Source organism: Arachis hypogaea, chromosome 19 (genome assembly GCF_003086295.3).
Source record: "Arachis hypogaea cultivar Tifrunner chromosome 19, arahy.Tifrunner.gnm2.J5K5, whole genome shotgun sequence".
Lineage (NCBI taxonomy): Eukaryota > Viridiplantae > Streptophyta > Magnoliopsida > Fabales > Fabaceae > Arachis > Arachis hypogaea.
This window is the reverse complement of record NC_092054.1, coordinates 11,027,725-11,038,392: the sequence shown is the minus strand read 5'-3', so window position 1 is coordinate 11,038,392 and position 10,668 is coordinate 11,027,725. Positions and strand designations below refer to the sequence as shown.

The 10,668-nt window shown below is 30.8% G+C and overlaps 2 long non-coding RNA genes across 2 annotated transcripts; both read right to left on the bottom strand.

Annotated features, from left to right (window-relative positions):
- Positions 1-723: 723 nt before the first annotated feature.
- Positions 724-2,182, bottom strand: LOC112777284 (uncharacterized). Its single transcript, XR_003190366.2, has 2 exons — positions 1,870-2,182; positions 724-1,119 (listed from the first exon to the last, which is right to left on the bottom strand). It is a non-coding gene; the product is annotated as an uncharacterized lncRNA (long non-coding RNA).
- Positions 2,183-4,765: 2,583 nt separating this feature from the next.
- On the bottom strand, positions 4,766-6,166 carry LOC112777236 (uncharacterized). Its single transcript, XR_011877427.1, has 2 exons — positions 5,929-6,166; positions 4,766-5,753 (listed from the first exon to the last, which is right to left on the bottom strand). It is a non-coding gene; the product is annotated as an uncharacterized lncRNA (long non-coding RNA).
- Positions 6,167-10,668: the final 4,502 nt, after the last annotated feature.

The following is a 10,668-nucleotide window of genomic DNA, read 5'->3' as shown; positions in this document are numbered from 1 at the left end:
CAGTAATAAAACAAATGCAATTCTCTCTCTCTTTACTTTTAATACTTCTTTCTATCTTTACATATATATACATATTACAACATATAATATTAATGTATATATATAAATTATTATTAAGCTAATTATATTAATGTTAGAGTCTTCTATTTACATATTTTATTTTATATTTACATCTTCCTTATTTATTTAGTTGTTTTACAACAACTTTCTAATTATAATTATTTTTTTCCAAAAGTGCATGTAAGACCAATAAGTTAAAAGGTCCTATGTTAAGAAACTTGTTAAAAATGTTAAAAAATAATTGATAAAATATTTTTTGTTCTATAACTTTTTTAATGAAAGAAATATATTTTACTTCCTTAACAAGTATTTTAACAATACTTTTTAGCTAAATCCCAATTTAAATTATTTTTACTAGTTATAAAAATTTCGAGACTAAAAAAAGTAGAAGCGAAGACACAATGCTTTAGTCCAGAAAAGATAATTAAAATAAAACATTGTTATTGCCCTGCCTTAGCTTTCAATAGTATAGTCTTGTTTAGGCCCAGTCTAATTACATATTATATATAAATATTGTTTTTTATTTTTTAAATTAAAATTAATTAACCAACTTAATCTAACCACAAGCTTAATAATGATTTTATTTTCTAATAATAACTACTGTTATATATTGTATGTCTCTATAAATGACAGAATTTATTTTTTTCACAAGACACTTAGTACTTACTAGATCATCAACATTTTTTAATAAATTGTCGGAGAGAAGTTCATATTTTTGTTACATTTGTTTTTTATACTTGTAGAAAAAAATATGATCCTACACTGTAGAACTCGCTATATATAAAATCATCTAATGGTTAAGATCGGATATTGGTGGAGGTGTAGGTAGAGGTGGCATAGGCGTAGGATCAAGTGGACGACCTGCATGTGAAGGAGAATGAGGATGTTGGAGAGGAGAGCGACGAGGAGGAGGAGGAGGATTAATACGACGACGTTTAGGACGCTTTTGACTGAGAAAATAGCCAAGTGAATAAGTAGTATATTGATCCTTTTTAGCTTTAGGTAACTCAGAAAGCATAGTCCATTGAAAATCCTTGGAATGGTAACCACTATAACTACCTGTTGAATTTTCTAATTCATAAAATGTAATATTATGTATTGAAATTATTTTCTCTAATGGATAAATAAGACAATAAGAAAATAAAAAAGTTAAGATTGTAGCAATGTTTAAAAAAATTATACCTAATGTTAAAGAATAAAGTTGCTTTCAAAATAATTAAACATACATGACTACATGAGCATGAAAATGGGAATTTTATTATTCAGGAAGGATTAATAAATGAAGGGAGCATACATAATTGGATAATAATAATAATATGCATGTCAGCATGTGAAGTTAATAAAATCGTTTCAATTATCTTATAAGAAGTTATTGATTTTCTTTATTATTCATTTTCTAATTATTAAATTTTCAATTAAAAATTATTTTGTTCGATAGAAGGGACCAATTTAGATTACCAATACCCTATATTATTATAAATAAAAGTATTTTTTGATAAAAAATTTCCAATTATGAGCAAATTGAGAAAGTATTATGCTGAGAAGGAATTAAAACTATACATGTGTAATTATATATATGCTATATATGAAGGAATATTAACATATAATTTTTTTGAACCGAATATAGATATAAAATATATATTAAAAATAAATTGAATATTATATATTTATACATAAATATATGATGACTGATTTGATGGTTAAATTTGTATGTGTACATAATATTTTTAATATATGTATGTGCTAATTAATTAAAAAATGAGAATTATATCATGTAGGTGAAATTAAAGAAGCAAAGGGAAAACTCACCCTCGGATAATTCATGAGTCAAGACATGAGAAGATAAGAGAGAAGCAAAAATAAGAAAAGAAAGATAGGCTTTTGAATTAGTCATCATATGACTACTCATCAGCATGCAGGTGCAACTAAAAAGAAAGAAGAGAATATATATATATATATATATATATAGAAAATAAAAAGAATAATGTAAAGGAGGCAATGGAAAAAAGTATAAATTATTTTATCTAACACCCTTCTTAATTATACATATATATTCAGGTTTAGAATATTTAATAAAATAAAATTATAAATGGTAGCTACATACAAGGGATCATAATGCAAAGATGCATGCTCCCTTAACCAATACAAAAAGCCAAGAGTTAAGTATATATACTAGAAGAATATATAATATTTTTTTCTTTTATTAGTATTAGAATTTAGAAGAATATATAACTGTAACAATAAAGCATTTGAATTGTGTGCAAATCAAAATCAGTCTATGACATAATATATAATTGAGAACTATTAGTAATTTCACATTGTGATATCTAATTTGTAAACTTCTTTCTTTCAATCTTTTATGATTGTTACATTTATTTTGATACATAATTGGAATTTATGTATTGTAAAAAAAAAAAAAAGAATACTGTACAAAGCTTTTTGAAAGATATGAAAAAAAAAATTAAAATTTACATTTCTCTTCATATTATCTTCTTTAAAAAAGATTACCACCATAATTTTTTATTAATTTTATTATCACTTGTTAACATTTTTTTTAAATGAAATTCAATTCAATTCAATCCTTACATGGCATGGGGAAAAACCCCTTAATTAATATAATGGCTACTATGGTCCTCAAAGCATAAAAAATTAATGTGAGCACTATTGGATGTCCTGAAATGCTACACGGCAATATATAATAACATTTTCTTATATATTTTATTTTTTTATTTGACATTGGCTTTTGAAAAATGAAAGCCACAAATTCACAATACGTATTGGCATTGTCCAATCTCCAATGAATATATATTTTGTACGGCCTTTCTAATTTTTTTTATTAACACCCTTTTAAGGTTTGTATTGAAGATACTGTTGCTTTGAAAATTAAAAAAAAAGTTTATTGTGACAGTTTTTTAAGGTTTGTATATTGGATTTTCTTTCGTTTTTTTCTTTAAATTTGACTTGGCCCCCTTATCAAAACTATTCAAAGAGACTCGGTTCTAGGCCTGGCAGCATGGACCCTATTTGCGGGTATCCAACCCAATCGGATAGGATTACCAACCCAATCCGCTGCGGATAGAGTTGGGCGCGGAGCGGATAGGATGCGGGTTGAGTTCAACCCCACCCGCTCTATCCGCACCCCCATAATATATGTTATATATGATTAAAAATGTTATATATGAGAGTTGAACCAAGAACCTTAAGCATGTGCAAAAATCTTTTGGCCACTGAACCAAATTTATAAATTTATAAACTTTACTCATTTATCTTTATAAAATATATTTCTCATTTAATGAGATATAAATACAATTTTTAACAATCCAGTGGCCTCCATTTTTGTCAACCCGCAGGTAGGGTTGGATACCCGCGGATTGAGTACGGGTAGGGTTAGGGTTGGGTTCAAACCCTACCCTACCCTACTCATTGCCACCCCTATTCGGTTCTGTGGTAGAAATTTTGTACTGATGACTTATTTGTTGACCACATATAGTTATATTCCAAGTTTGATTTACAGTTATAGTTGGGTGTGATAAAATCTGTATTGTGTGTGAGTGTGATATGCGTGAATGAAAAATTTCTAAAATTAAAAGTTGTTTAATCCATTAACAAAAAAAAAAAAAAAAAGTGACTCGGCTCTTTTATGTAAATTAATTTTTTATGCTCTATTTTATTTTTTTCATATTATCATCTCTTTTAACAAAAATTGGTTATAGGATTGTAACAAAATAACTTTTTAAATTCTAAACTCTAAATTTTAAATCCTAAATCATAACAAGAGTGAAAATAGACTGAGTCGAACCGAATATAACCGTAGACAAACTTAACTCAATCATATTATAAATATATAGCCCAATCCTAATATTGTTATCTATTATAGTCTTTTTAAGTTTGAATTTGGTTTATTTAAAAAGCCCAAAAACTAACGAGTCTATTTAAAAAATATATTCCGCAAAATTATAATTCACAATAATAAACTAGTGCTGAACTAATTATTAGTTCAATTTTAATAACTATGAATGAATATTAAGATTTTCACACTTTAAGCCTATCATTATTCTATATATTTTTCTTTGGCTTATTTTCCCAGGCCATCTCTATTATATATAGATCTCTCCTCTCTTGCCATAGTCGCTTGGCTGGAGTTATTTTGAACCTATTTTCTTTTTTATTCGTTTATGCAAAAAAAAAAACTAATTTTATAGTATTTAATTTGTCTAACTTATTTTTTTACGTAAAAAATTAAATATTTAAAATTTATTAAATATTATTTATTTATCTTTTTGATAATTAGGCACCATATTAAAAGTACGTTAGTAATTATCATGCAAAAAATCTTTACTATTATCGATTGTTTTCTCTATTTTTTTCTTCTAGTATTATCGATTTTGTTGGTTGTTGTCATTACTTTACCTCTTTTTTCTCTTGAACGACGTTATCATTTGAGTCTATACTTTATTTAATATTTTTTGTTTTTCACGACATTCTCAATCTGATAGATGATTAATTTATAGCGAATATCAACTCTATTTAAGAGTTTTTGTTACTGGATAATGGATTGTTGCATACACAAGTCAAAGTTTAAATTTCTAACATTTTCTTAAGTGGACAAATAAGTTAATTACTTGATTAACCTAAATTGGTTTATCTAATATTTTAATAAGAAGACGTCTTCAGCAGTCTTCTAACTAAAACAATGTTTAAATAATTTTTAAAAAAATAATTTTAATATATTATCAATACAAAATAATTTTATACATGTATTCAATTACAATATCATGTCAATAAAAAATCTTTTTACAATGATCGCATGAACAATAATTCAAAAGAACAGATGTTATTCTATAAATGAATTAAAATTAAACTAAAAAATGTTTAAAATGCAACTCAAACATAAGCATAAAAGTGTATTGAACTATTGATTAACTTAGTAGTGCTACTAAACAGAACTTCTTTGATCATTCGAGTAAAATGTTAATCCTAATAAAGAGAAAAAGATAAATCGATCCCTAATTTTTGAGTCTGTGGATATTTAAATCTCTGAAAATTTAAAAATACATTCAAGTTTGTAATTTCTTCAAAATCTGGACGCATCGATTTCTGGGTTTAATTTATTCTATTTTAAAAACTCTTTCACATGTGCATCCATATCAATCAGGTCAAATATAACAGGAGTCACGTTTAATTTTTTCATTAGGTTTGACAGACTCAAGTGAATATAAAAAATCTATATGTCCAAACTTTAAAAGAATCATATACTTAAATGTATTTTTAAATTTTTAAAAATTTAAATATTTACGGATAAAAAAGTTAACGATCTATTTATCCATTTTTCACTAATAAATAAGTGGACGCATCTTACTCATGATGATGAGAAGGCATAGATGGAGGCCTTGGCAGAGGTGGCAAAGCCTTGGGTTGAGGTATCCATGGAAATAATGGATCTATCTCCGGAAGTGGACGGGGACGGAGGCGGTGTCGGCGGATGGCATTGGGAGCACGATCGCGACGTCGACGGCGAGGAGGAGGAGGAGGAGGAGCATGATTTGCAGTAGGATAATATCTAAATGAATGAGTAGCATTATTGTAATTTGTTTTAATTTTAGGAATCCGAGATTGAAAGTCATGGGAGCCAACACTTGTTGAACCTTCTAATTCATCAAGCACCATATTATTATGTGTTCCAATTCTTTTCTCTAATAGATAAAATAAAAATAAAGAAAAAAAGGTGTTAAGATTGTAGTTGTGGTTAAAACTAAACTTTTTAATTGATTTTTAAAAAATAAAGTTTTTTCCAAGATAAGAAAAAAGGCATGTGATCATGAAAAATATAAATGATTTAGGAGAATTTAGAAAGTAGAGTAAACTCACCTTCGGAATGTTCATCACTAAAGACTTGACAAGATAAGAGAAAAGCAAGAAAAACTAAAGAAAAATGAGCGTTTGGGTTAGTCATCTGCTCAATCATTGGCCAGGCAAATTAGAAAAGAAGAAAAAGAAAACAAAAATTAAAGATACAAAAGAAAAAATTGTATGAAATGTAGTGATCGGATACCCTTATATATATAAAATAATAACAATATAAATGCATGGTAGCTACATTAAAGGGATCATAATGCAAAGATGCATACTTTCTTGGCCAATATAAAAAGCCAAGAGTTAAGTGTATATAAGTATATATTAGAAGAAATTTATTAGGTTAATTTCCTTATCATTGATATTACGAAAAAAAAAATTTATTTGGTCATTATTTGTAATCATCAATTCAATCTTTTTAATTTAGTATTTTAATAATATATTTTAACTTACACTTTTAAATATTAATAATTAATTAATAATAAAAAATAATACATTTTGATAATTTTCTAATATTTTTCTTACATAAATATATATAGTAGGTGAAGTTTTAGTGGAAAGTGAATTTTTTTATTGAATATAGTTATGAAAAATGATTAATCATGTATTAATATTTTTATTTTAGTGATGCTACATATATAAGCGTTTTATAAACAATTTTAATTAAATTGGTGCTAGTCCAGCGGAAAAAAAAAAGCGCACATGCGTTATCACTTCTTTTTTTTCATGTTTTCTATCGTACATAAATTTTAGTTAAAGAATAAAAAAATTTATTGATATAACACAAAAATTTTGTATATAACATAAATTTATTCATATAAATAGTAAATATTTTTGTATATAATACATAAATTTTAGCTGCAAGTATATTTTATTAGTTGGATGAGTTAATATTATTGGTATGTAATCTTTTAAAAATTTTTGTATTGCACATTAAAAATTGAAAAAATTCATGATTCAATGGGTTAAAATTCATGATAATAAAAGAGGTAATAATCAAATCAGTACCTGAAAGATTCAAACGCTGACATTTTGGTACCTGACTATTGTTATTGACAAAATAATACCTGAATGATTTAAAAAATTGCCAAGCGTGTCCTCGTGCTTGCCGGACCACAACTCCGGCGAGGACGATGCTGAGCTGGACACCCGTTTTTGCTGGCAAGATAGGTTTTATTTGAGTTAGAATTTGTAATTAAATAAGTTATTAGTCTAGTTGGAAATAAACCTAATTGAAATTGATTTTGTCCCAAATCAAATGATTTATCCTAAACTCTAAAATTGCTTTCTTCATTCACGTGTAGTACAGAAACCAAAATTGGAAGATGCATACAGCTAGAACTCGTGAAAAAGCTGCAACCGTGAGAAAGCAATCATCGATGCAAGCCTTCGACGTGGATGGTAGTTTAGGTATTATGATCAGATATGGTTCATGTATTATTATTGACATGTTATCTATCCATATCTTCTCTTGACATGTTATTTGTCCATATCTGCTCACAATACCTGAACCACCATCCACGTCGAAAGCTTGCATCGATGACTGCTTTCTCACGGTTGTAGCTTTTTCATGAGCCCTAATTGTATGCATCTTCCAATTTTGGTTCATATACTACGCGTGAACGAGGAGAGTAATTTTAGGGCTTAGGGCAAATCCATTTGATTTGGGGCAAAATCAATTTCAATTAGGTTTATTTCCTATTAGGCTAATAACTTATTTAATTACAAATTCCAACTCAAATAAAACCTATCTTGTCAGCAAAAACCGATGTCCAACTCAACATCATCCTCGCCGGAGTTGTGGCTCGGCAAGCACGAGGACACGCTTGGCAATTTTTTTTAAAAAAAAAGTATGAGGAGCCAATACCTTTATTGTACAATGTATACAATGGGGTTTAATTGAAATTAAAATTAAATTATGGGTACAATCATTAATTATGAAGATTTGCTAATTTGAATTTTTTAAAAAATTAGGATTCAGTTATTTGAAAACATAAACCACAACCATCTCTCTCTGAACGGCGTGGACAGACCCAAAAACGGGTACCCTCTCACCGACGGTGTTATCTCATCTTCTCCTTGGCTCATGTGTTATCACCGGAAGTCGTTCTGTCTGACGTCGAAGTCTGAATTGGTGAACGCCCAGCAGCGCATTCTGAGCGTGTGGCTCGTTCTGGCGGCACCGCATCAAGTCCACCTGCGATGACTCTGTCGCAGCCAGCGTGTGCCTTCCTCTGTTTATTGACGGTACAAGATAAAAGAGTCACGAGTGTCTCTCCTTTGATACGTCCATCACTGTGTGGTAGTTCGTAAATGGCGTGCAATGTCGTGCAGTCGCCAGGGCTGATTCCATCATCCGTTGTTGATCACAATTCATCGAAGCCACATGAAGACGCTCTCGACCATTTAGTCGTCGACGGTGAGCAGTCTAATAAGGTGAGAATGGTTCGTTGAATTGTTCATAATGGATGGTTATTTCTATAAGATTTAGATGTTCATCATTAGTGCAGGTGGAGTGTTTTATTTTATGTTAATTGCTTAGTTCAATGGAACATGAATATTCTTCAATTAACCATATTTGTGGTGGTTTTAAATTCATGGTGCGCATTTATGTATGGAGGATATGAGTGCGTTAATTAGTCATGGAATGTGGACTTTACCTGCGATGAAAATAGTTCTTATGTGGAGTATCCTATATGGATGTATCAATTTAAATATGCAAGGTTAAACCAGCATGTATAAGCAATGTAATTGGTACACTGGACAACTGGCTAGTTAATAAGTAATCACCCATGATGTTGTGCATGATGCTTAGAGACCCGCTTGAATCTTATTAGCGTAGTATATTGTTAAATAATATAAAATAGAACTAACTGCATTGTTATTATTAAGAGTTTTTCTAAAAATGTAAATTAAATAGAATAAAATGAGGCCTGCATGTTTAGATTAGAAATATATGTATGATTATTCATGATAGATGGCCTATGAATTAAAAATGCAACTGTAGTTACCTTGGATACTAAAAGTGACAAATGAAATAACTGTTTGAAGGGGCTCCATGACTGCGGGCCTTCTGTGTCGCCCTTGTTCCACATTTGCCAACATCTCTTCAAATTTAGGACACTGCATAATGGTGACGTCAAACTCACTGCAAGGAGTGCAAACTAACATTAGCTAAAACAAAAGGCTATTCATCGTACGACATCTGTCAAATACTTGGGAGAATGAGAATGCGACAAGAAATTAAACCACACACAACTTGCCTGTCAAAGTTATACTCAGGAAGTTGGACAACTGCAGAAGACGGGGGTACGTGGAGGTGATTTCCTCGAGCCATGGTGGTCTTCGTTACCCCCTTCATTTTTGACATTTTCCTTCGTATCCGCTTGTAATTCTTCAGGTGCTGATGCCTTTTTATGGAATAATCGGCTCTTTCTTCTCACAAGCGGCTCATTTTCCCCATCATCATAGTCTGGGACAATCAAGGGTGTTCCCTTGCATTGCGGAACAGTCACAGATGTATTTATTTTTTTGTTTCTTTCAGAGGATCGACTTCTGTGAATGTGCAACTTCCTCTTACTACCAGGCTCACATTCCTGTCGTGGAAACATTCCAAACGAAAATAAACCCAATTAAATCAACAAACTATGAATAATTAAAAAAATAATAACATGAAGGACGATCAGCATAACTAGTTTCTAAAATCAGGGGGAAAGAGATTAAAATGAACAATGAAGCCTAGTAAATCAAGAAGTAATTCTGAAGGGAGAGCACCTTTTCCTCATTTTTATTTGTTTGCAGAAGTCCGGTCCTGCTCCTGGTACATCGCCCTTGTTCTGCGTTCATTCGGGGCCGTTTATTTGTGCCGCTAGCCTTGCCAACATGCTGTAGTGGTCAAAGAGATAGTAACTAAATACAGAGCAAACCAGGCTGCCAACCCCACACTGAATAATGGAATAACAATATATTGACCATTTTAAAAGCACAGATACCCTATCTTAATGCAATGCATGTATATACCTTGTGTGGTTTGGCGGTTTTCCGCACACACTTGTTGTTTTGCTTTGCGGAAACTGATTGCGCGCGTCGGCGCCTTGGTTGGACACTTTCTTCTTTGCTTCTTGCTGCTTCCTTGGTTTTTTTTCCTTGTTTGGGATTGTACACAATGCAGCCCTGTATGTTCAATGTGGAACAACGTACATCCCAAATGGTAAACCTAAATAACTAATATATTTGTAATCAAATTGATTTGAAATCTGGATACATTAGAGTGAATACCCCATCCGGCCCCTGACAATTATCTCGAAAGGACAACGAGGCCCCCAAGAAAAAAAAAACCCAATCCGGTCCCTGATAATTTTTTTTGGGACTGATTAGCCCCTGTTCCAAAAAAAATAACATTAATTTTTTTTTTGGCATAGGGGCCTCGTTGTCCTTTCGAGGTAATTGTCAGGGGCCGGGTTGGGTTTTTTTTTTTTGTCAGGGGCCGGATTGGGGTTTTTTTTTTGTCAGGGCCTCGTTGTCTTTCAAGGTAATTGTCAGGGGCTGATTTGGGTTTTTCTCGATACATTATGAGTTGTACCTGGGAGATAACTTGACTAGCCTTGTTATCCAGTTCACTAGCGGTCCATTCAGCAACCCATAGCTCCGGTGCTTGACATGCATCTAACGGGCCATGCTTCAATCGCTGGAAGTATAGAATCTAAATAGAAGTAACCCAAAAGTTATGAATTTACATATAATCCGTATATGCAG